Source organism: Lycium barbarum, chromosome 8 (genome assembly GCF_019175385.1).
Source record: "Lycium barbarum isolate Lr01 chromosome 8, ASM1917538v2, whole genome shotgun sequence".
Taxonomy (NCBI): domain Eukaryota; kingdom Viridiplantae; phylum Streptophyta; class Magnoliopsida; order Solanales; family Solanaceae; genus Lycium; species Lycium barbarum.
Window position 1 is genome coordinate 109,480,161 of NC_083344.1, and position 26,298 is coordinate 109,506,458.

The 26,298-nt window shown below is 35.1% G+C and overlaps 1 pseudogene; it reads left to right on the plus strand.

Moving 5' to 3' along the window:
- The first annotated feature begins 21,998 nt into the window (after nucleotides 1–21,998).
- On the plus strand, nucleotides 21,999–25,019 carry LOC132606639 (basic leucine zipper 23-like; annotated as a pseudogene).
- The last annotated feature ends 1,279 nt before the right edge of the window (nucleotides 25,020–26,298 follow it).

The window sequence follows — 26,298 nt, forward strand, 5'->3', positions numbered from 1 at the left end:
GAAATCACACAAGTGTTCCCATCTGGAGAAATTGAACTTGTTTGCCCAAGTGGTAATAAAATCAAAGTGAATGGGCAAAGGGTGAAATATTACTGGGGATCTCAGAATGAAGCAAATATTATCGAGGTCTTCATCCTCAACGAGCCATAAAAGGGTTAAACAGGTACCAACGTCGTGCTGTGACGTAAAATCAAGCGCTTCTTGGGAGGCAACCCAAGTTTTATTTTCATGTGTTTATTGTTCTTACTTTTATGATGTTTTGATGTGTGTCCAAGTGTGTAGGAATAAAGTGTGCACAAAGAAGAATTGGAAAAATTCCAACAGGCATGACATGCGACACCACATGCGATTCGCATGTGGTGTCTGCCATTGCATATGCGTCTCGCATCTGATGCCAAAAGTCAGTCAATGTGAACCAAACTTTCTGTCAGCATATGCGACGAAGTGTCACAACATGCGACTCGCATGTTGCACATGCGACAGCATATGCGAGTCGCATGTTGTGCAGGTAGGTGAAAAGTCGTGGGTCGACCCGACCCGGCGGGAATCGTTTTGTTTTAAATAAAAGAGGGTAACTGTTGTTTTTCAGTTATAATCTTCACAATTCCCTCTCCTCCTTTTCCCTCTTCTCTCCTACATCATCCCATAATTCTATTACACTCCAATCACTCTAATTCACATCACCATATCTTGAATACTGATCCCATTCCTTTTACCCTAAAAAAGATTTCAAGGTTTCCAATTTTCATTAATTCTCTAGGTATGTCAACTTTGATTTTCTTTACATTAAGTGGTACTTACGAACTGCTCTATCCCATGTATTGTCATGCCATAACACGTGAAGTTAGTTGATTAGATTTATCTTATGGATTTTGTGGGTTGTTGGAAATTGATGGAAAATAGGGAATTCTTGAGTACCCATGTTTGTGTAGTCCTTCTAGGAATTAGTTGTTGATGACGAATGAGATAGCGACTGGTAATTCTTGAGTACCCATTTGTTATAAGAACTGTTAGTTGAGGCTCGCTCACAACTCATGTGATTAAATGCCTAAATGACCCTTTGAGTGTTTAGATGTTGCGGAAATATGATCGTTCGCCAAAATGGGGAATTCTTGAGTACCCATGGCACATTACCTCCGCCTCTAAAAGAAAAGACAAAGCACCTGCTGATCCCGTCCCCAGTCCGAAGAGGGGACACATGGGGCTTCCTTTCCTGAGCCCAAGGATGCTGTCACTAGAGGTCAATGGAGGGAAGCAATGGAGCAACGGTTCACCGTGCCTGGATCTAGGGAACTATATAAGACTTGGAATACAATTAAGCCCGATGGGAATCCAGTCCGGGGCTTCATTGTCGAAAAGAGAGTCACTCTCCAGGGGCTGCACGACCAATGTCCGGGCATCATTCGCAAGCTTGAAACCTTGAGATGGAATTATTTCTTGCAGCCCGTTGTATATTGCCCGGCCCTGGTAATGGAATTCTACGCAGCTTATGCAGCCACATTGAATGCGAAGATGTCGCGCCGCCAACCAAAGAAAAACTTGGCACATTTGTGTTGGGTTCCGGTTCGGGGGAAAGAGATTGATTGTGCTGCCGATACCATAACATCGATCCTATATGAGCAACGCAGCGAAACAGACCCTGTTGAAGGTTGGCCTCCGGTGAGTTCGGAATATGATTTGAAGATGGAGAACCCGGAGGAGCATCGAGAGTGGGTTGCTTCAGTGATTGCCTCTGGGACTCCACCATGGCTAGATCCATCGGTCACAATTGAGAAGAACACTTTCAACCGCGAAGCCAAGTTTTGGCTATCTCTCGTATCATCGCGGGTGATTCCTTCCAAGAACAACACCAACATACCTATTACAAAGTGTATCCTCATTGCTTCGCTCATGTCGGGGCATCTTGTCAATGTGGGGGAAATTATCCGAGACCACATCAAGAATACGTCCACTCAAAAGGGCACATCGCTCCCTTTTCCCTGTTTGATCACTGAATTATGCCGCCGGAACGAGGTTCGTGATATTCCTCGGGTGGACAGAAATGTACAGGCTGATCAAATGATTTATTACAACAAATTGGAACCGCGAACTAGGAAGCGAAAGCGGGTGAGCACAGAGCCAAGAGCTTCGGGGACACCACTTGATGCTCATATTCTTGAGTCCGAAGACTTGGCCACCGATGATGAGGAGACCACTCCTAGCACAGCCCCTCGAGCACCGAGGTCTGACCCTTCGAGTTCTTCCACTACAGTTCCTACTGATACGGTGCCGCCATCCACCACAGCAGCTCGTGGAGTGTCTACCGAGGGTATGCGAGTGCTCCGGGCAGCAGATGCTAAAGTTAATTGGTTGGTTGAGCGGCTCCCCAATTTTGTGAAGGAGGCAATTGAGGCAGCAATGGCACCCTACACTCAGGCGATCACAGATATTAGAAAAGAGCAGGACAGAATTAAGGAGCATGTTCGCCACATTGATCGTCGGTTGGAGCATATTGAGGAGGGCAGTGCAGGCGGCCTTCCTGCCATTCGGGCGGACCTAGATAAAGTCAAGAAGGACATTCGGGTATTGAAATCCCATGACATTGAGCTCATTGCACCCATTCTACCATCCGGTGCCTCCTTATTCTCCACTGGGCCCACAGCGCCTGCCATGCCTTCGGAAAAAAGGGTGGAGGAGTCAGCTGGGGAGGACGAAGAAACTGAGGAAGAAGAGGAAAAAGAGGGGGAAGAAAGCGAGGAAGATTTTGATGAGGAGCTGGAGGTTGACCCAGCTGTTGAGGAGGCACGTACTTTCGACCGAGCTGCTGGTATCGCTGAAGACGAGATAGACACATATGTGGCCATGCAGCAGTCCCTTGAGGCGAGCAGAAAATCCAGGGGGGGCTCTCGACCCCCGAGGGAGGGTGAGGCTAGTTCATCCACCGCTCCTCCTGCTGACACACGATTGCCCCCGTCTGTGGGGCCTGAGATATTGACACCCGGGAGGGAGAGTGATGTTGCGACACTCCCATTGATAATACCTCCGTTGGCGGTCCTCCCTGCTGATCAGACACCATCGGACGCCAGGCGTCCATCGTGAGTTACTCATCCCTTGTACTACATTTGATGCATTGGGGACACTGCATATTCCTTTTGTTGGGGGTAGGACAGCTCATACACGGCATATGTTTGTTTTTATTGTATATGTTTGTTTTTATTGTTTTAGGATAGCTCATGTCTAAGTTTGTACACTTGTACTTTGTCATTGCCAAGTATAATAGTGATGGTTGATCGGTTTATAAAATTTTCGTGTTTCGCTTTTCCATTGTATTTTGATAACACCCCTCCCAAAATTCTTGCATATGTACTCAGAGGGGAGGAATAACACTAACATGACTCATTTGGTGACACACAAATGTTTTGCAAGTCTAGAATGATAGGTTGAGAAGTAGTTAGAAGTTAGCAAAGTAATCCATGTGCCATGTGTGTGAAAGGTCATTGTTCTAAGTCTTGTGCATAATTGTGATCTAGAACTTGCCCGGAAAGTATCTCAAGGCGAAATACTAAACTACACTTGTTTGAAAAAGGATATTAGGCTCTCTTTGGACCGCCACTAAACCTAAAAACTCCTACCCATTGCATTGATATCCTAGTTAACCCATTTTTTAGCCGTAACTTTGTTTTTCTTTTCTTTCATTACAACCATGTGACAGGCCCCATTCCTTTTACCCTTGTTTGTCCACCTTTTAGCACCCTATCTCCCTAAGCAAATCGAATACGCTACAATAGGCTAAAACGCATAAGTTTGGGGGTGGTAGCTAACAAAAAAAAATGTATATGTAGATATTTGTGTAAAGAAAGGTGTGTATATGTACACATAAATCGTAGGTTTAGCAGTGAACGCAAGGGTGTGAATAATGGTGGTGACGTAAGGAATAAGTGGGGAAACTAGAGAAGCAATAACGATAATGGCAAAAGGAGTCACGAATTGGCAGATAATGCTTGAATGTTGAAGAAGGTACGGATTAGGTGAAGGGAGCGTGCTCGAAAATGCTTAGGGAGACGTTAAGTCACTCCTACCCAAATTTCACCCCACCTTAACCCTGAACCTTAGCTATGACCCGCAAGTCCTAATTGATTTTAAACAAGTGTGTTTACATTAGTGGAGAAATACTTAAAGGGTAAGCTTACGGCACCACATTTTTTTGTACTTGTACATGTTCTTTTCTGAGTGTGAGTGGTTCTCTCCTTATTCGTCTTTTGTCCCAGTTCATATTCGTGAATATGTGTGTGTGGGACTTTCTTTGGTCTTTTTGTGAGGGCATGTGGATTACTAAGCTCAACGAAAGAATTAATTCTCGACGCTTCATTTGAAGCCGTTTCTTTTAAAGGATACAGTAACCTTGTGTCATCAAGTGCAGCAGTTGGTTAATTCCCGCCTTTTGAGGAAAGGCACCATGTCTCGCAACAAGAGGGAGGGGAACTCGTATTCTGAATAACTATGTTTTGACTGATCACGGTCATCATTGTAGTACCTAGCAATTGGCATATGTTGTAGTTCTGTTTTAAATGCTTGAGGACAAGCAAAAGTATAAGTTTGGGGGTGTTGATGAGTCGTGAAATTACGGCATATTCGACACCAACTACTTAGTCTTTTGTACATCCCCAAGTACTTTTGATGTCGTTTCTCGTGTTTTTGTGACAATTTGTAGAAAAACATGTGCCGGAAGTAACTGGAAGCAAAATGAAGCAAAATGAAGCAAAAAGCCAGCTGAACTGAACAAGGGCATCACATGTGAGTCGCATGTACTACATGCGAATCGCATGTGATGCAGCATCTGCTGACAGAAAAGGCTAAAGAAGAAACCATGTGTGACACCACATGCGACATCACATGCGAGTCGCATGTTGCACATGCGAATCGCATCTGGTGTCGCATATGCTGCTCAACAGATGACTGAAGATGTCACACATGTGATGATGTGGTGCAACATGCGACTCGCATGTTGCACTTGCGACATCAAGTGCGATTCGCACCAGATGCACAGGGGCATTTTTGTCTGGAAATTGTTCCCGTTTTGGACATGCTATAAATAGATTTTCTAGGGTTTTGGATTTGTTTTATCCTGCAGTTTTTGGCATAGACTCTTGTGGAGTCATTTACTTTTGGTTGTTGAAGCATTTAAGAGATTTCTTTTAGCTTTGTCATCTTCTTCATCCAACACTTTTGTAAGATTTATGAATACATTTTACTTGATTGCTTTACTTTTAATGAATATTAGTAGCTAATCTTTCAGCTAAGGTTGTGGTATCCAATGTGTTAGTTATGTGATTGGGTTTCATATTCATACTATGTTTATATGCTAATGGTGTTTTCTATTAACTCTTTAAGCATCAATGTCTTGTGATGGTGTACAACATTACTTGTGCCTTAATACCATTACTTTGCTTGGAAAAGAAAGTAGAGGTTAGGAAAAGAGTTAATAGCAACAATGTGGGTCATTAAATCTATCTAATAGCTTGAGCTAGGAACAGGAAAGCTAGTTGAGGCTACATGGGTGCTTTCTTATAAAACATCCTAGGGCTTGGAAGAGCTTAGGATGAAATTTGCTGATTTGGTTGGAAAACTTTTGGCAAGAATCACGTGACCCTTGGCTTAATGCACCTAGGTATATAAATAAGTTGAATTGATACCCAAATGCATTACTCTCCATTGGAACCACAACCTTAGTCTCATTTACCAATTATTTACATCCTATAACCATTCTCAGTTTTTAATGAACAAACAACAATCAAACTTTTATTATATTTCCTCTCCTCTTGAAATATAGACTAATAGTCAGGTGTTACACTTATCGAGTATATTTCTTCATTGTATTCCCTGTGGGATCGACCCCGACTCATAGTTGGGTAAAATATATTGCATACGACCGTTTACACTTTCTCTTTGAGGAGTGGATTTGGACATTATCATATGCTAACAATGAAACCGACATAAATCACTAAAATAAAAAAAAATAAAAAATAAAAAATAGGGTAAAGATATAAATAAATTTCTTTGATTTCTCTTTTGAGGAATCTTGAAATGTAAGAAACTGATAGTTAACCATTTATTCTTACATAAATCTGTGAAATTTGCAGATGACACAACATATATAAGGAATATTTAGTGCATTTAATTTCTGAATTGACAACGGACCATTCATTACACTATTTAGGAATAATGATTCTGCAAATGGCACATATATTCAATAATTGTGTTTAATATATACATTTTCCACATGGGATATCTAAATTGTATTTTAGAAATGTAATTTATTTATTAAATTGTACAAATGTTAATTAAGCTAACAGTCTTTCACACGATCTATTACCTCAATTAACTTGAAACATATGTATATCACATTTAACATGTACATTTTGCATGTTTTTAGAATTTTGATAAAAATTTCGTATAAGTAAAATTTAGTCAAAAATTCATGATTTGGAAAAAAACTAGAAAGAAAGTCATACGGTATATTTTTACAGCAGCATTTTTCAGAGAGAAAAAGCTTTAGCACTATGAGAAAATTTATGAGAGAAATGAAAGAGCAAAGGATATATTGGAAAGCCTACCACCAAAAAAAAAATTAATTGGAAGAGATGAAAGAGGGAAACTGGGAGCAGAGTTCTCAGTGGGACCCGCCACTCCGCTTGTCAAGTAAAGAGTGGAGCCTCGCACAACTTTTGTTGGTTGAGCCTCACCCATTGTAAAAAATTTCATTAATTACCTATATTCTTCTTTTGTTTGCCTGAGTTTTAGGTTCTATATATGAAAGTTCCCTTTAGGAAAAAGTCGTGGTCATTCCGAATATCTTTTTTTACGGTAAACTTGATTGTGATTTGAGATAAATCTTTTGTGCTTTTAATTTTTTTCTAGAAGTTAGTAATGATAAATGATCGTGCATGATTCTTGATAAAAAAACTGCATGTTATTGAAAAGTTGTCAGTTGTGATTTTTGTTACAATGTCTAATATATGGTTATCAATTTAAAATTGACTTATTTATAAATAGAGTAGTTGTGTATCTTGAAAAGATGAAGATTTTATGTGGGTTAGTTATATAATATTTGTAATTACAGATACTTTATTGTATGACATAATGACATGTTATGTTTGTTATGGTTCGCTTTTACGCGGGTTAAGGCATAAAAGTTACTACGAGGTTGTTGGTGCTCTAATTGGATTTTATTATTTTTAAAGTCGCCACCTAATTTATTATGAAAACTAGGAAAACCGAGTTTAAAGATTTTTTTAAAATTAAGTAAAAAATCTTTTTGGACCAACGTTCGAGGTAAAGGTTCTGATGATATATATATATATATATATATATACTATGTTCAAAACACGATTAATATAGGGAAAAGTATTCAAAACACACTCAAACTATGATCAAAATTGCCATAACACACCTCAACTTTGCAGGGGTCCTATGACCCCCCCTGAACTTATTTTTTGTGTATTATTTACGCTTTCAACCGGACAAAGTCACTCAAACGAGTTTGAGTGTATGCACCGCTCATAAAGTTAAAACCAGACGAGTCATTTTCATTATTTTGCTTTCCAAAATTTGAAATCCAAAATTCTTACTCACCTTCCACTCAATTTCTACCATTTTAATCACTCAAATACCATTTTATTCTGCAAATCAGTGTGAATCATAGTTAAACTAAGTTTAGGTGGTAACATCACGGTGGATTTTGACCCGAAATCGTCGATTTATCTTCAAGGTAGTGTCAACCTTTTAGTGAACTGAAAAAATACCAGATTAGTCATGTTCTTTGTCAGTATTGTACGCGTAAAGTTTATTTTTTTCTATATTATATAGGATTTGTGACATTGTCGGATGAATTTCTAGGGTTTGTTAAAAAATTATGGGTTTTTCCTAGTTTAAATTGGGGTTATTTGGGGTTAAGAGATGTGTAATCTTATGTCGTGTAGTATTACTGTTGTAAGTGCGTCCAATTTATTTTCACCCCAAAATGTGATTTTGGGGTCTGTTTGGCCTTGTATTGTCAGAAGTCTGAATTTAATTGTTGTTATTTGATGTGTGTGTGGGGTTGTGATTGTTGTTGACCATCTATTGTTATTGTATATGTGTGGTACTGATTGTTTGTACTATTATTGAATTGTAATTTCAGGTATGAGTGGGTTTGTATTAGTAACATTGAGATGGTATCATGGTGGGGTTTTGGATGTCAGTAGTGGGCAACCAAAGTATGAGGGTGGACAAATAACAGAGTTTTTGGATATTGATGTGGATAGGATGTCCTTTTTTGAACTAAGGGATTATATTAAAGAACTAGGGTATACTACAAATTGTTCAATTTGTGTTAGGAGACCTAATAGTGACAGTGTTGTAGAAATCCAAACTGATAGGGACATTTTGAAAATTTCACAAAGTTTTGAAAATGGGGATACTATTGAAATCTATGTTTGTCACATGGTTGATAATTTAGATAATGTAGATGGTCTCATTGCTTTTTTGGAATACACTAGCCCCAATGAGGAATCTTTTGCTGCTTTTAATAAAGAAAGGGATGGGGGTATCCAAGAAGGGGATGGGTTTGCTTTTAATAAAGAACCAGCAGCTACTGAAATTGCAGCACCTGCTGAACCAGTAGCTGCTGAAACTGCTGCTTCTGAAAACCCATTAAGTAGTGAATTTTCTATTCTTGAATCTGACTAGTCCACTGATGATAGTTCTGAGTCTGACCAAGCTGAACTAATTAATGAACATGATGCTAAACATGAAAGTGATGATGTTCATGAAGAGTGCATAAATTTGATGGCTGAAAGGAGGTCATATCAGAGGAGGAAAATAAGAGAAAGGATACCAAATGACCCTGGAGAAATTCCTGTTGGTGAAGTTAGTCCAGATCTGGGCTTTGATGAAACTGCTACTCCTGATACAAGCTTGAAAGGTAAGGTTGCTTGGGATGAGCCAGTGTATGTCAGTTTTGATGCATATAGTGTTGCATCAGATACAGATGATGAGTCAGGGTCTAGGAGGGCTAGGAGAAGGATAATTTTTGACAAAACTGTTGAAAAAGTGATGTGGGAGTTGGGGATGGTTTTTGAGGATGTGAATGAGTTTAGGGATGCTGTTACAAAATATGCACTTCAAAGGGGTGTGCAGTTAGAGAAATTTGTCAATGAGCCCAAAAAGGTTAGGGTAAAGTGTAGGGATGGCTACCCATGGCTGCTATATGCAAGTCTTGACAAGAAGACTAATGATTTCATGATCAAAACCTACAATCCTAAACATAGGTGTGTCAAGACTACTAGAAATTACATGTGCAGTGCTAAGTTCTTGTATAAGCATTACAAGAATAGAATTACAGAACAGCCAAACATTAGGATTTTCAAGTTTCAGCAGTTGATTAGGGAAGAACTTAACATACATGTTGGAAAAACCGCTGCCAGGAGAGCTAGAGCTAAAGTACTCCAAGAAATCATGGGTGATCATGTGTTAGAGTTTGGAAGAATATTTGACTATAGGGATGAAATGTTGAGGACTAATCCCGGGAGTACTTGTGTTGTTAAGGTTTATGACTCTGGTGAAAGTGGTAGGTTGGTGTTTGAAAGTTTTTATATTTGCTTTGATGCTTTGAAAAATGCTTTTGAGGTGACTGTAGGAAATGTATTGGTTTGGATGGTTGTTTCTTAAAGGGAATAACCAAAGGACAGCTATTGGTTGTTGTTGCTAAAGATGCTAATAATCAAATGTTGCCTATTGCTTGAGCTATAGTGGAATATGAGAATAAGAACACTTGGACATGGTTTTTGAAATTGTTGATAGCTGATTTGGGAATGGGAGATGGCCGCAACTACACAATCATATCAGACATGCAAAAGGTATGACAATCACTTTTTTTTTCTTCATTTAGTTTCTGTCAATTCATATATAATTGTTTCTCAAAATTGTAGGGGCTTCAATCAGCTATGAAAGAATTATTACCACTAGTGGAGCACAGGATGTGTGCAAGACACATCCTAGCCAACTGGGCAAAAGGATAGAGAGGTCTTCAAAGAAGGAACCAATTCTGGAAGTGTGCAAAAAGCACCTTTGAAGGAGAGATGAAGATAAATCTGGACAAAATGAAACAGCTTGGTACTGCCAAGGATGGTAAGGATATTATTGCAGATTTACTGTACTACCCACCTGAAACTTGGTGTAAACTGTACTTTAGAACCGACATTAAGTGTGATAGTGTGGACAATAATATGTCTGAGAGCTTCAATGCTTGGATTTTAGGACCAAGGCATAAAACCATTATCACTATGCTTGAAGAGATTAGAGTGAAGGTAATGACTAGAATAGGTCAGTTGAGTCAATTTCCAAAAACATGGTTAACCAATATATCTCCAATGGCACTGAGGGTATTAGAAATCAACATAAAGAAGTCAATGGAATGTAATATTGATTTCAATGGTGAGAGAGGGTTTGAAATTAGTGATGGGCCATATCAACATACTGTTGATTTGAGAAATAGAACTTGCAGTTGTAGGGCCTGGATACTCAAGGGAATACCATATCAACATGCCCTTGCTGCCATATTATATAAGAAGTATGAACCTATTGAGTTTGTTGATAGCTGCTACAGTAAGGAGACCTACTTGAGGACTTATTGTCATTTTCTTCAACCAGTCACCAATATGAAAATGTGGCCTGAGTCCAATAACCCCTATGTTGCACCACCAGTTGTAAAGCCTATGCCAGGCAGACCAAAGAAGGTCAGGAGAAGAGAAGCCACTGAGTCAAAAAGATATGGTAAGTTGTCAAGAAAAGGAGTTAACATGACTTGCAGCATTTATCATGGTAAAAACCATAATAAAAGAGGTTGTCCTTTGAAGGTATGAACTTTTAAAGTAAACTCTGTTTTTATACTCTTTGTAGTAATGGTTTTGATTTGACACTACTGTTTTTGGTAGGATTCTGGTAGAACAAGCTATGGTAATGGACCAGATATTGCTACAACATCTCAGCCAAGCTTTGCTGAATCAAGTGTTGCACCTGCAAGAGGTAGGGGAAGGCCAAGAAAGACAACTCCAACTTCTGAAGCACCAGCAAAAGCTAGGGGAAGGCCAAGGAAAAATCCATTAACTTCTGATGCACCAGCAAGAGCAAGTGCAAGGCCAAAGAGTACTTCTGAAGCACCAACAACAGCAAGTGTAAGGCCAGGGAGTACTTCTGAAGCACCACCAACAGCAAGTGCAAGGCCCAGAAGTACTTCTCAAGCACCAACAAGAGGTATGGGAACAAGGAGGACAACCATTACTGCTAAATGGTTTGAAAATGCAACAAGTTATGCTGCACCTGTTGCAGCCAATGCACCTGATCAACCTGCTGCTTCTCAGTCTAGTGTGAGTAGGGGAAGACCAAGAAAAACCTCTCAAGCTTCTAGTGCTGCACCTGTTGCAGCCAATGCACCTGATCAACCTGCTGCTTCTCAGTCTAATGTGAGGAGGGGAAGACCAAGAAAAACCTCTCAAGCTTCTAGTTTAATAGCTGTTGATAATGAAAGAAGAAGACCTACCCCTTACAAAAGGCCTAGGACTGTTGGAATGGGTATATTTGTCGCAGAAATGGATTTACAACATACAATGTAAGAGCTTACTAACTATTTGGAAATATTTGTTGGAATGGGTATATTTGTTGCAAGTGAGTTTACTAACTATAAACAATTATTTTGCTTTGTCTACAGCATGGCTTGCCAAGTAGTAGGATAATTGATGCTGCTCCAAGAAAGCATATAAGGTCAGCTGATGTTACTGGGGACCTTGGTCACAAAGCAAGGACTGGAGTGAGGTGGGAGGGCAAAGCAGCAATGACATCAAGCCAGCTTGAAAAGATGAGGGTAAAGAAAAGGAAAAAGGTGACAGCAACCCAGAACTCGCAGACAAAGGATCCATGGAAGTAGTGTTAATATGTTGGTAGTTGGCAGAACAAGTTAATGTAGTTGACAGTTTTTGCAGTTCATAAACAAACTAAAGTAGATGTGGTTTAGATGCTTGTTTTGTGACATTATGCTACTGCACTTGAATGTTGCACTACTTTTGTACAAACTTATATTGGTGCAATTGTTTATATATAGCAAGGTTTGTTTCTATTATTAAGTCCTGTCTCTTTCAGCAGTTGATTGTTGCACATGTTTAATGTCCAGAATGTCTATTTCTATTTGAAATTGTTGGTGCACATTTTTGATGTCCAAAATGTGCAACCTATGTTGGTGCAGCTGTTCTTTTTGAAAGTGCAGTTTATGGACCAAGTGAAATCTGGTCATGCACTTGAACTACATTAATGTTGCTCACCAAATCTGGTCAAGCATTTTGAACGAAATTAATGTTGCTCACTAAATGTGGTCAAACTTTTGACCGGATTTAAAGGTGATCAACAACAACTAAGGTGGTTGGGGGTTAAGTAGTGGGGAATTTATTGCAAAACACATTATAAATATAGGCTTTTACTCACACCCTAATACTATGAAATAGCATTCTACACAGCCTCTAACATGAGCCTTAATTCGAAAATGGTAGCTTATTTTGAGAAAAAATTGACCAAATCATACGTCGAAAAGGATGATTTCGTAAGCGTTCATCTAATTTATTTGTTATTTTCAATTGTTATTTTAGTTTTAGTAATCACATGTTTTCCGCAGATCCTTCCAAGTAGCATTCTTGAATTTCTCCCAGACGATGACCGTGAAGCTGTTGTAATTTCTGAAAGAGGTGCGTACAAAATGAAATACTAATTCGGTGCTCATACACGGCTCTATCAAGGATGGAAAGAATTTATAGATGCTAACGGATTCAGGACAGGGGATGTATTGTGTTTCAAGGCCTGTGACGCTGCTAGGGACCGGATACACTTGTTGAAAAAAAAAACAGGAGATCATAGAAATAGATTAGACTGGTCTCCGTGTTTTCAATTTAAGCAAGGTTTATGTTGGAGCACATGTAACACCTTTTCTTTCTAAATTAAAGGGATTTCATTCATCAATTTCGAACTTACATTAAACACAAAACAAAAGAAAACTAGAAAGGATTTCCAAACATACATTAACCACAAGACAAATGAAAAGGGAAACGTAGTTCCTAACTAACATTAACCACAACACAAAAGACATTTTTTCAAGCACTGCCTACCTAACATCAAGCACAAAACTAAACCATTCAACTTCAAAAATACTAGAAACACTAAGGCAATTGGTCATGACAAGTTGAAGCATTTCCTCGCATTAACCAACTGATCCAACTAGCAAAACAAAACAAGATACAAAAATGTGAAAATCAAATTAGAGCTAAAGTTGTTGATCCCATTCTTTTTTGATTTTATCTCTTTTGCATTTTTAATTTCGCCCAGATTAATCACACTTGATTGTTCTTCCATCTCCTTCATTTTCATATCACTTGAGATAGATTGTTCTTCCATTTCAATCTCTTTCAACATCTCGGCAATTTCGAAACTTCCACATCCTTCTTCCATCTCCTTAATTTTCTTCTCTTTTGAAGCTAATTCTCCATGCATCTCCTTCATTTTGTTCACCAACTTTGGAATAATGTATTTCGATCTTTCATCAACTTGGAAAGATCCCTTCATCGAAAAAATTTACACTTCTTCGAACCATAGTAGGCGCAAGACCAATATCTTCTTCCGGGATTGTTGTCGGACCAGGAAGTCTTAAATGGGAGCAACACACCATGACTGCATCGCACCTCCGCATTCAACATTGGATCTTCATTGTCCATACAAAGCTTATTCAAATCCAATCTTGTTTCTTCCATAGCTAACCCGAATTTTTAATCAGGAATTTGGGGAAAGAAATTGTAAGAATCCAATCTTGGGTAAGAATTGAAACATAAAGAGAAGAAATTTACCACAAAATTTGGGGAAGAACTCAATGTGGAAGAAGAGAACAAGATCTAGCCGTTTGTGAGGATTTGATATTGGATTTGGGGAATTAAAAACGTTATTTGGACGGCCATGTGGCAAATATACACTGGTCCATATAGTTTTTATCATCTCTTACCCGCTGAAGGAGAGTAGCTTCACTTGCTAGTCCAGGTCACCGGTTGAAAGCGTAAATAATACACAAAAAATAAGTTCAGGGGGGTCATAGGACCCCCGCAAAGTTGAGGTGTGTTATGGAAATTTTGGCCATAGTTTGAGTGTGTTTTAAATACTTTTCCCATTAATATAACATTGTAGTTTGTTCTCCGTATCTAAAACTTTATTATATTAGTGTTTGCTACGAATACAAAGTCTGCAATTTTTTTTTAACATTGTTTGTTTTTTTAATATGGGGTCCACTTTTTTTTCCGTGAGTTTGGAGATGGTGGGTTCCACTTTTTTTTTTTATTATATTAGTTGGTGTTGTTTAGTATGGGGCCCACCTTTTTTTTAATGGACGACGCGGGTTTAAACCCATGCTTCTATATAGTTATAACTAGATGGCTAATGCCTGTGCTTCGCACGGGCCCAACACTTCGGATTATAGTGTATCTATGTATATGTAGTTGTGTTTAGATAGTGATAATATATATATATATATATATACTATGTTCAAAATACGATTAATATAACATTGTAGTTTGTGCTCCGTATCTAAAACTTTATTTTATTTGTGTTTGCTACGAAAATTTATTAATATTTTTTAAAAGAGAAGACTTGTTTAAAAGAAAACTATTTTCCTCTCTTTGAGATAAAATAATAGCAATATTTAAGCATCAGTTGATACTTTCAATTTTAATTCGATTAATTTAAAAGTGTAAAATACTTATTATTTTTTATCAAATTTTGATTTGGATAATTCTAATTCAAATTATTAAATTAATTTTACATGTTTGAAACGAAACAAAGTAGAAATTAATTTTCTATTTAAACGAAGAAATGCTATTTTTTAATTTTTGATAAATATTCCCGGTTTAACTCATTTTACTTGTCATGTTGTCTTTTGCATGGTTTTTTAAGGAAACGTGAATTAGAATTATAATTTGAGTAATTTACCTTATTCATTATTTGATCTTCATTTGACATTAATCTCTTTTCACATTTATTAGAGTAAGAATAAAAATAAAAAAGTAATTAAATTTTATCTTATTTTTTAAATATAAGAATAAAAATAAAAAAGTAATTAAATTTTATCTTATTTTTTAAATATAAGAATAAAAATAAAAAAGTAATTAAATTTTATCTTATTTTTTAAATATATATATTTAGTATATTTATTTTAGTAACATAACAAATAAATGACATGGCGGAATAGCAAATACAACAATTAAATATTTTGAAGAAAAGTAATAATATGAGGTCCATGTTTTTTGCTGTGCAATAATTTTATTTGCTCTCACTAATAGGTTAATATGCATGTGACACTGAATCCACTATTATTGACTTGATGGTGATACTTTGGGAATTACATGAATATTGTTTGATTTTTTAGTATATGGGGTGCACGTTTTTTTTTTTTTTGACGTTGCCTTTTTTTTTTTTTTTAATATTGGGTCCATCTTTTTTTTTCATGGGTTTGGAGAGGGTGGGGTCTTTTTTCATGAGTTTGGGAGGGTGGGGTCCAGCTTTTTTTTTTTTTAAAGAGTGACTGTCGACAAAGCATGGGTAAACCGATGCTTCTATATACTAGAAAAATAGAAATATAATAAAGTATTTCTATCTACTTTTTAGAAGAGTTGGTAATATAAAGTATAAAATGTTATTTTTTTGCCCTTAAATAAAAAAGTGGGTGGGACCACAAAGGATTTTTTTACTCTTAAATAAAAAAGTAGGACCGAACACGGACGACGATCTTGCCTCTATAAACCGGCTCTTCTATATAGTAGTAATAGTGAAGTAATACATATAATTTTTTTTATCAAATTTTGATTTGGATAATTCTAATTCAAATTATTATATTAATTTTATATGTTTAAGATGAAACAAAGTAGGAATTTGATTTTTTATCTAAATGAAGAACTTCTATTTTTTAATTTTTAGTAAATACTTTTTGTTTAACTCATTTTACTTGTCATGTTGTTTTTAAGAAAACGTCAATTAGAATTATAATTTCACTAATTTACCATATTAATTATTTGATCTCCATTTAATATTATTTTTTCTTTTATGACATTAATCTCTTTTCACATTTATTAGAGTAAGGAAAAAATGAAAAAGTAATTAAATTCTATCTTATTTTAATATATAAGTATTTTAAGTATGTTGTTGTACAATAATTTCATTTACTCCCACTGATGGGTTGATACGCATGTAGCAATGAATCCATCATTATTGATTTAATTGTTTGATTTTCTAAGCACTTTTTTTTTTAACATTGTTTGTTTTTTTAATATGAGATTCCTTTTTTTTTTATTAATATTGCTTGTTTTGTTAATATAGGGTCCACTTTTTTTTTCCCGTGAGTTTGGATGTGGTGGGTTCCATTTTTGTTTTTAATACTGGTTAGTGTTTAATATGGGGCCATGAAGAACTTCTATTTTTTAATTTTTAGTAAATATTTTTTATTTAACTCATTTTACTTGTCATGTTATTTTTTACACGGTTTTTTAAGGAAACGTCAATTAGAATTAGAATTTCACTAATTCAGCTTATTAATTATTTGATCTCCATTTAATATTATTTTTTCTTTTATGACATTAATCTCTTTTCACATTTATTAGAGTAAGGAAAAAAATGAAAAAGTAATTAAATTCTATCTTATTTTAATATAGAAGTATTTTAAGTATGTTGTTGTACAATAATTTCATTTACTCGCACTAATTGGTTGATACGCATGTGGCAATGAGTCCATCATTATTGATTTAATTGTTTGATTTTCTAAACATTTGTTTTTTAACATTGTTTGTTTTATTAATATAGGATTCACTTTTTTTTTTTAATATTGCTTGATTCTGTTAATATGGGGTCCACTTTTTTTTTCCCGTGAGTTTGGATGTGGTGGGTTCCAATTTTGTTTTTTAATACTGGTTGGTGTTTAATATGGGGCCTACAATTTTTTTTAACATTGTTTGTTTTTTTAATATGGGATTCACTTTTTTTTTAAATATTGCTTGATTTTGTTAATATGGGGTCCACTTTTTTTCCCGTGAGTTTGGATGTGGTGGGTTCCACTTTTTTTTTTTTTAATACTGGTTGGTGTTTAATATGGGGCACACAATTTTTTTTAATATTAGTTGTTGTTTAATATATATGGGGCTCACAATTTTTTTTGCTTGATTCTGTTAATATGGGGTTCAAATTTTTTTTTAACATTATTTTTTTTTTTAATATTTCTTGATTTTGTTAATATGGGGTCCACTTTTTTTTTAATACTGTTTGGTGTTTAATATGGGGCCCACAATTTTTTTTATATTAGTTGTTGTTTAATATATATGGGGCCCACAATTTATTTTTTTTACAATTTTTTTTAATGGGACTGTTTAATATGGGTTTTTTTAATATGGGATTCATTTTCTTTTTTTTTAATATTGCTTGATTTTGTTAATATGGGATCCACTTTTTGTTAATACTGGTTGGTGTTTAATATGGGGCCCACAATTTTTTTTAATATTAGTTGTTGTTTAATATATATGGGGCCCACAAATTTTTTTAATGGGCCTGTTTAATATAGGGCCCAAATTTTTTTTTTAAGGGCCCAACGACGACGACGGACGACCAAGGGACCCCAACTGGTGCTTCTAATATAGTAGTAATATAATAATAATAATAATAATAATAATAATAATAATAATAATAATAATAATAATAATAATAATAATAATAATAATAATATTCATGAGGATGAGCCATTATGCATTATTGTCCTAAAGGTCATTACTTCCAATTTGTTGCTCATAAACTGAAATTATAATTTTATAAGGATGAATTATTATACGTCGTTATGCTGAAGAGCTTACTTTTCATTTTTTCGGCTCAGTAGTTGAATTTATAACAGAGGAGCGAGTCTAACTCATTTTTGAAAAAAACTAAGCCTGTAATTTATCTTAATGATAATAAAAAAGAATGTTAGCATGATACGATGATTATTTTTCAGTTCTTTGTTCATGATAAAATGATGCATAATTAAAAGTATTATTTAAGTCACTATAATGAAAAATACTACATTTAATTTCAGATCATGAGCGTATTTTTAGACTATACTATCTAGATTTAGTTTTAAATTATTTTACTGAAGTTTTTTTTATTTACGATTTATAATTATGTATCAAATTAATTAGAATATATAGTTGCAGGGACCAAATAGTTAAAAAGAATATCATAGTATTATATTTGGTTATGCATAAAAAGCTTGTCAAAACTTAAATTTGTCAATATAATATTACATGGAATTCATTAATATTTTAAAAAGAGACAATTTACATAAAAAGAATTCCTTTCCCTTTCTTATTTGAGACAAAATAATATTAGTATTAACAATTATGAACTATTCTGAAAAATAATGCAAGAAATCTATTATAACAACTGAAAAATTGATTTGATTAATTTTAAAATGTAAAAAGATTATATTGTCAGTATTATAAATTGGACCCAAAGTAACACTTGTTTATCAAATTTTAATTTGGTAAGTTTGAAAATAAATTAAAATTTTATTAGTTCATAATACATATTCTATTTAAATTGATAGCTAATCCTTCCGTTTCAATTCAAGTATCCTATTTTTATCTTTAGTATGCCATTCTTATTAGGTTCTTTGATTCAAATTTTACATTGCATGTTTAACACCATAAAATTCGAAGAAAGTTTAGGTATATTACATAATCCTTAATTTAATATTTATAAGATTTAAAAAAAATTCTTACTTTTAATTTCAGATCATGAGCGTATTTTTAGACTATCCTATCTAGATTTAGTTTTAAATTATTTTACTGAAGTTTTTTTTATATACGATTTATAGTTATGTATCAAATTAATTAGAATATATAATTGCAGGGACCAAATAGTTAAAAAGAATATCATAGTATTATATTTGGTTATGCACAAAAAGCTTGTGAAAACTTAAATTTGTCAATATAATATTACATGGAATTCATTAATATTTTAAATAGAGACAATTTACGTAAAAAGAATTCCTTTCCCTTTCTTATTTGAGACAAAATAATATTAGTATTAACAATTATGAACTAATTTGAAAATTAATGCAAGCAATCTGTTATAACAGATGAAAAATTGATTTGATTAATTTTAAAATGTAAAAAGACTATATTGTCAGTATTATAAATTGGACCCAAAGTAACACTTGTTTATCAAATTTTAATTTGGTAAGTTTGAAAAATAAATTAAAATTTTATTAGTTCATAATACATATTCTATTTAAATTTATAGCTAATCCTTCCGTTTCAATTCAAGTATCTTATTTTTATTTTTAGTATGTCATTCTTATTTGGTTCTTTAATTCAAATTTTACATTGCATGTTTAACACCATAAAATTCGAAGAGAGTTTAGGTATATTACATAATCCTTAATTTAATATTTATAAGATTTAAAAAAAATTCTTATTTTTTAAAATTCCATATCTAATTAAATGGAAACCCTTAAAGTGAAACGGAGAATACTATTTTTCTATTTTAGTGAACCTATTACTACCTCCGGATAAGAAAAAAGAGTCCATTTAGCCATTTACACACCCCTTAAGAAACTAATCACTAAAAAAAATGCAAATTGACTAACTATCCTTAATTAAATAGACATTGTGATTTGATCACATAACACTTAATAGGGGCAAATTTAAAAAGATAAAGTTAATTCTTTTTTGATTTAATAAGTAAATACTTTTTTTGACTAAAAAAAAAGAGTTAAGTGGACACTTTTTTTTTATTCGGAAAGAATAGTTTACTTTAATTGAAAGTAGCAAAATAAAATAATTAATTAGATCACAGTAGATGTCATGCTACTTTTTTTTCCCCTTAAAGTAAGAAAGAAAAAGAAATTGAATGGTCTTGATTCTTGAATTGTAGTGGGGCCACGTTTAGGCACCTACTTTTCAGAAATGGCACAGACTATTTGCTCCAACCGTCATCATACACACACATGGCAATGTGTACTTGTTGGAGGCACGTGAACTGAATGAATTGACAGAAAACCTTGGAGTTGTCTCCCCTCACTTTTCACTTTATTTGCGAAAATGCCAACGAAAAAGTGAGCAAACTCACTCTTCTATATAGTTAATATAACTTGAGTATACATGTATACTCATGTATATATCATGTATATATAGGAGTATGAATATGCAAAATTCAACAAATAGCAAAGTAAACAGAGTAAAATTCTTTGCAAATTGACATTTTAACAATTTGGACTATTAAGTGAATATTATGGCAAATTATCCTCTTTTCTGGTTAATTTAGCAAAAGTATTATAATTGTGAAAATACTTAAATTAATTTGTAATCTTATAGAAATTATTTGATCAAACAAAATTGGTAAAATATTATCTAAATAATTTTAGAAAATTATTTTAACTTCTGGAAAAAAAATACATATTTCTCTCTGTTTAATATTCAAGGACTCTGGGTAATTAAAACAAATTATGGGAGGTCAAAAGTTAGGTGTCAACAATGTTCATGTATCTTGACCAATGTCTTTTTGTAGACGATATTCTTAGTGTATGATCCTTTTTGTTGATTTGGCTACTCTATCATGACCAAAAAATGTACTGCTGCGAATATAGTCTACACTAGCTATTGTTTTGATTCACGCGATACACACGTGCGGCGCACATACACGTAAGACTAGTTATTATAAATATGTGTTTTATTTTGGATATCTCTTTAAATAGCTGTTTTTAAGGCTTGGTAAATCGGACCTAATTCTCATACATTGTTGATAACAGGATTTATTTACACAATCTGATTATTTAAAGAGTTTAAGTTACATACACTTTAAGTGTAAGAAATTTCTATTCCTGCTTAAACTTCATTTGTTTCCATTAAGATTAAGACGTCTGAATCTGAATGCATATCTGAATGATGAAGATGTTGTCTCTAGGTCTGAACACTGAATGATTAAGACTGTTTGTTTTTCAATATCTGAATGTGCATAATGTATTAATTTAAACATAATAAATATACAATTCAAATTAAAAAAGTAACTAAATAGTAGAAAATAAATACAAATTTAGTAAAATATTATTTTATTAAAAAAAACGAAACATTTACATTCAATAGTAATGGTGGAGATGTTTTGTAGTCGTGGTGGGTGGTGAGCGGGGGTGGATGGGTGAATGGGTGGTGGGTGGGAGGTAGTGGGGGTGGGGTTAGTGGTAAGGGTAGTGGGGAGTGGGGTGGGTGGTATGGTGTATGGGTTGGTGGTGGGAAGTAGGGGTAGGTGGTGTGGGGTAAAGATTGGTGTGGGGAGTGGGGGTGGATGGTGTGGGGTGGGACTGGCGTTGGTGGTAGGATGGGGGTGGTGGGGAGTTGGGGGTTGGAGTGAAGGGTGGGTGGTTGGTGAGGTGGGGTTGAGGTGGATGGATTGGGTTGGAGTGGAGAGTGGATGGGCGTGGGGTTGAGGTGGAGGGTTGGGGTGGGGGTTGGAGTTGGTGATAAAAAAGTTTCATACAAAAATACCTCTTAATGATATTAAGACTTGATTCAAGATCTTAATGATTAAGGCCTATTCAAACTCAATAAATGCTTATATCTTAATGCAAACAAATGTACTTAATGGCTTAACATATGAACCATTCAGATTCAGACATCTAATAAGTCCAAACAAACGAGGTTAACAGCTAATATATCTTGTTTTTAACATAATAAATTCACATTTTAAGAAGACTATAAAAAATACTTTATAATGACGATATGTATAATTAAAACCCAATCATTGTCCGACACCTCTTATTTTTGTCTGATAAAAAGAAAAAGTAAGTAGTATTCTTTTACAATCACTAAACCACATAGATTGTGTAACACGTTCATAATTATGATTGGCCCCTCAAATAGGTATAAATAGCATCCAATTTGGGATTCCATAGACATACTACCTCTTTTCTCCCTCCCTAGTGATTCCCTTGTAATCTCTGACATATGTCTATTATTGAAAGTGACATCCATCTAAGCACCCCTTTTTAGCACTTTCAAGTGACCCTTCTTTCACAGCCTTAAAATAACACTCGAGACCCTTGCTCTTTTCTTGGTCTTTTCCAACTCTGTTTCGTAAGAGCTCTATTTTAACTTGTAAGTATGTTTAGGTTTACCTTGTTTAGATATTATTGTGAAAAATTTAGTTCTTGATAATTCCATTTCATTTTTTTCCCTTCTCTGTTGTGATGTGGCAAATTTTGGGTTTTCTTCTTTTTGATGCATACATGGCTTGTTACTCACATTTGCTGTTGGATTCTTCAGAAAGAAGAATATTATTTTGAAATAGCCTGAACTGAGTTTAATGGACAATTGGACATACAGGAATTATACAAATAGTGTGGGATTGAGGTGCAGTTATTGTTGGTGAGAGGGTGGAGGCAGAGGTACTTCACACTTTAAAATCAGAATCGGTGTGTGTGTTTGTTTGAGTTAATTAATTGAATGGTAATCAAAGTAATGAGAATTGCCTACGAAAATTACTTTTGTTTCTTTTAGGACAATAAAATAAACGGAAAAGGGTCATATATGCCCTTAAAGTATTCAAAATTGAGCAGATATGGCCTTCGTTGATAGTTTAGCTTAGATATGTCCTTGGTCCAAATATGTCCTTAATTTAGCCGGAGGCCTCAATTGACCTAATTAGCTGATTAATAAGCGAAAAATGACCAAATATGCCCTTAAATTATGCAAAATTGACTATATATGCCTTTTGTTAATAATACTTATGAATGATACTCAATCATATCCGATTTGATAACAATGTTGGTCCGATGTGAAAATTGAGTCTTGAGAATTGCTGTTATGCCGGAAAATTATTGAGCCAAATGCAGTGGGAATTTGCATGACTCCTTCACAGTGGAGGGAAGCTGGTTAGTTTAAGCTGTCTGATCTTGAACTTAGTGAAAGTCTTGTTAGATTTTCGGTTATGAAAACTTCAATTTTCCTAGCAAGAAATATTCATCCTACTCTTTTGTTGTTAAAGTTTCCAACTTTATGCCTGTTGTTGCATTTTATAGACTCAATTGCTGAATATCATCTCAATAGGAGTCTATTAAATTCCTGTGGTTTACCTGCAGGGCTTAGTTTCTTTTGGATTTCTATAATGGACAGCGGGGAGCTAGAATTCTCTAACCAAGAAATGTTGTCAAGTTCTAGTTTCGATGAAATTCCCGAATGTAGTTTGGTGAAGAAGCTTTTTAATGAAATTCTCACGGACATGCATGCTTGTATTCATACCCACACTTGCAATCCAACTGGTCCTGATAACTCTCACACACACACTTGTTACCATGTTCACACCAAGGTTGCTCCTCCTCCACCAGCTCCATGCCTCCATGTGAGGATGATAAGATCCTGAGTGACAATACTACTGCAGAGTCTGATAGAGGAAAGAAACGGTCTTTGAGTAATAAGGAAGCAGTTCGCAAGTTCCGTTTGAAAAATAAAGCTCGGGTTGCATCATTAGAGGATAAGGTAGTCAGATTGAGGGCTATAAATCAGCAACTGTTGAAGCGGCTCCACGGTCAACCTTTCTTGGAAGCTGAAATTTCCAGGCTCAAGTGCTTGCTCGTGGACATCCGAGGAAGAATTGAAGGTGAAATTGGACCATTTCCGTACCAGAAGCCAATGGAAAGTGGGAATTTATATCAGAACCAATGGAAAGTGGGAATTTATATCAGAATCTTGTTAATCCTAACCTCCGTAGAGCTTATGTGATGAACCCTTGCAACCTACAATGTGATGATCAGGTTTATTGCCTCCAGCCGGGTGGTCCGGAAGAGTTAAATGGACAAGGCCTCAATAGTTGTGCATTTGATCTTAAGGAGATTCCTGCGTGCGCATTGGGCTATGGTACTTCTACTGCCAGTGCTTCTCGTGGAAATAAGAGAACAGGTGAAATTCACATTCATTTGCATTTCTTGTTTTTGGCATATCATCTGAAAATCGGTCAATATTAACTATTATACCTGAACTCAATGAACCTTCTTCCTCTTAGTTCACATGAAATCTGATTACCTTTACTGGGACTACTTACATTCGTAAAGATAGGATTTCATCTTGTTCAGTCGCATCGTGTTGATGACATAGATTAGGCTAAGTAAATGGGGATTGATGGTAGAACTGGACTGTGTGTTTTGCCAGAGTCAGTATGAATCGCGACATCACCGGTATGTCAGCTGTACTTATACTCAACAGGTCGGGACAAGGATCATGCAATGGCTACAGAAACAGCACAGTCCTTGCAATAGTTGGGATCAACACCTCAGCAAGATCAGATGCTGCTCTAAAGGGAAGTCTCAAACTGCACATATTTTGAGACTGGTGTATGTTGAGTATGTCTTTTGCTATTTGGCTGGAGAGAAATCAGAGAATCTTTGAGAAGACAAGAAGAAGCTGGGAAACTTTAGCCAGGGAGATAGTTTACATTTGTAATGTTAGAGCTACCAACTCATGCTTTAGTATAGTCTCTCGTTATAGAGAATAATAAATTTGTGTCTGAACTGGCTATAGCTTTGAAATTGACTCTTTGGTTATTAATACAATTTGTTGATTTTGGACTCTTAAAACTTATCCCCCATTCTTCTCAAATTTCTCTCACAATTTCTGGTTCTCCGTCCTCCTTTCTCTTCCCCCCTCTCAACTCCACCATTGCAGATAGTCAAATTGTTGCTGATGTGACTGATTGAGGGGAGGAAACTAAACACTCCATTGGGGAGCTTTGAAAATGGAGTTTGTGTTCATTTGATAAATTGATATTGGGGATGTTCAGATCTTGCCAGGGAAGTTGTTATTTAAAATTCGGATCATCTGAATAAGTTTTTTGAGTGATTTTGATTGAAGAATTTGAGCTGAAACAAAGAACAGAGACGAAGGTCGACGTATTGTACACAATATACAAGTGGTATATATTACGTATGTCAGATATATATATATATATATATATATATATGTTTTATGTATATCATGTGCATCAGTATTATATGCATGACATACACATGATATACAAATGACATAAATGTGACTGAATCTTCTTCTTCAACCTCGAAGTTCAATCTGTAATTCAATCCAAAATCTCACTAAATCTTCCCAATCTTGAGATATAAGCTCCTCAAGATGTTCCCAAACTTTTGCCTTGTTGTGATTTTTTGGCTTGTAGCCACGTGAGTGATTCCACACCTGTTGCTTAGTGATTTACCTTATGATTTGGAGATCGTATTTTATCATGTGTTGATGTTGTTGGGAAGGAAAGGAAAGCTATGATATTGTGACTGTTATGGTAATATGTGTCCATGTGTGGCACTATTGATTTGATATGTAGTCATCATTCATTGATATCATGCAGTGTACTCAATCTCATCTTTCATGATACTCTGATATGAATACTTAGTGACTTATCCATGGGTGCGAACCCGTATCTCTCAGCTATTGATGTTGGGATATATGTCCATGTTGGCACGGTTGTCATTGATATACTCTTGTGGGCATTGATATCATACATGCATTCATACTCATATATATGTGTGTGTGTGTGTGTGTGTGTGTATATATATATATATATATAGGCAAAATACATCAAAACATCCCTAAACTATACCCAAAATGTCGATATCACACTTAAACTATACAAACGACCAATTACACACCTGACCATTTCAAAAGTGAATTTATTTACCCTGTCACACCCTAATCTTACTAGGGTGTGATGGGCACCCGACCCTTACTTAGGGCCGAGCGAACCCTCTGACTCCTATTACATACATAATCTTTTGGACCTCTAAATCAAATAAATATGAAATACATAATAAAGCTTTTCGAATATTCTTTTTGTTGCTTTCAAGTCAAATAAAATCTGTAATCATGTAGAACTTATATCATAATACGAACTGACACATCGGCTAATGGAGCCGCTGACATACCCCCTGCAAACTGATGACCACTTGCACAATGGGAAGTGTAACCCACTCTCTTGCCACATCAGCACCACACCAGCACCACGTCAGCGCCACCTTAGAAATTTCCTAAATTTTAATTTTATATTTATTTCCTTTTCTTTATTCATTTAATTTTTTTATTAATTATATTTACACTAATTAATTCCTAATTAACCATTAAAATCCTTCAATAATTATATCTTCTTCATCACCACCACCTCATTTCACTGGAACCACCAATGCGCTACCACCATCGC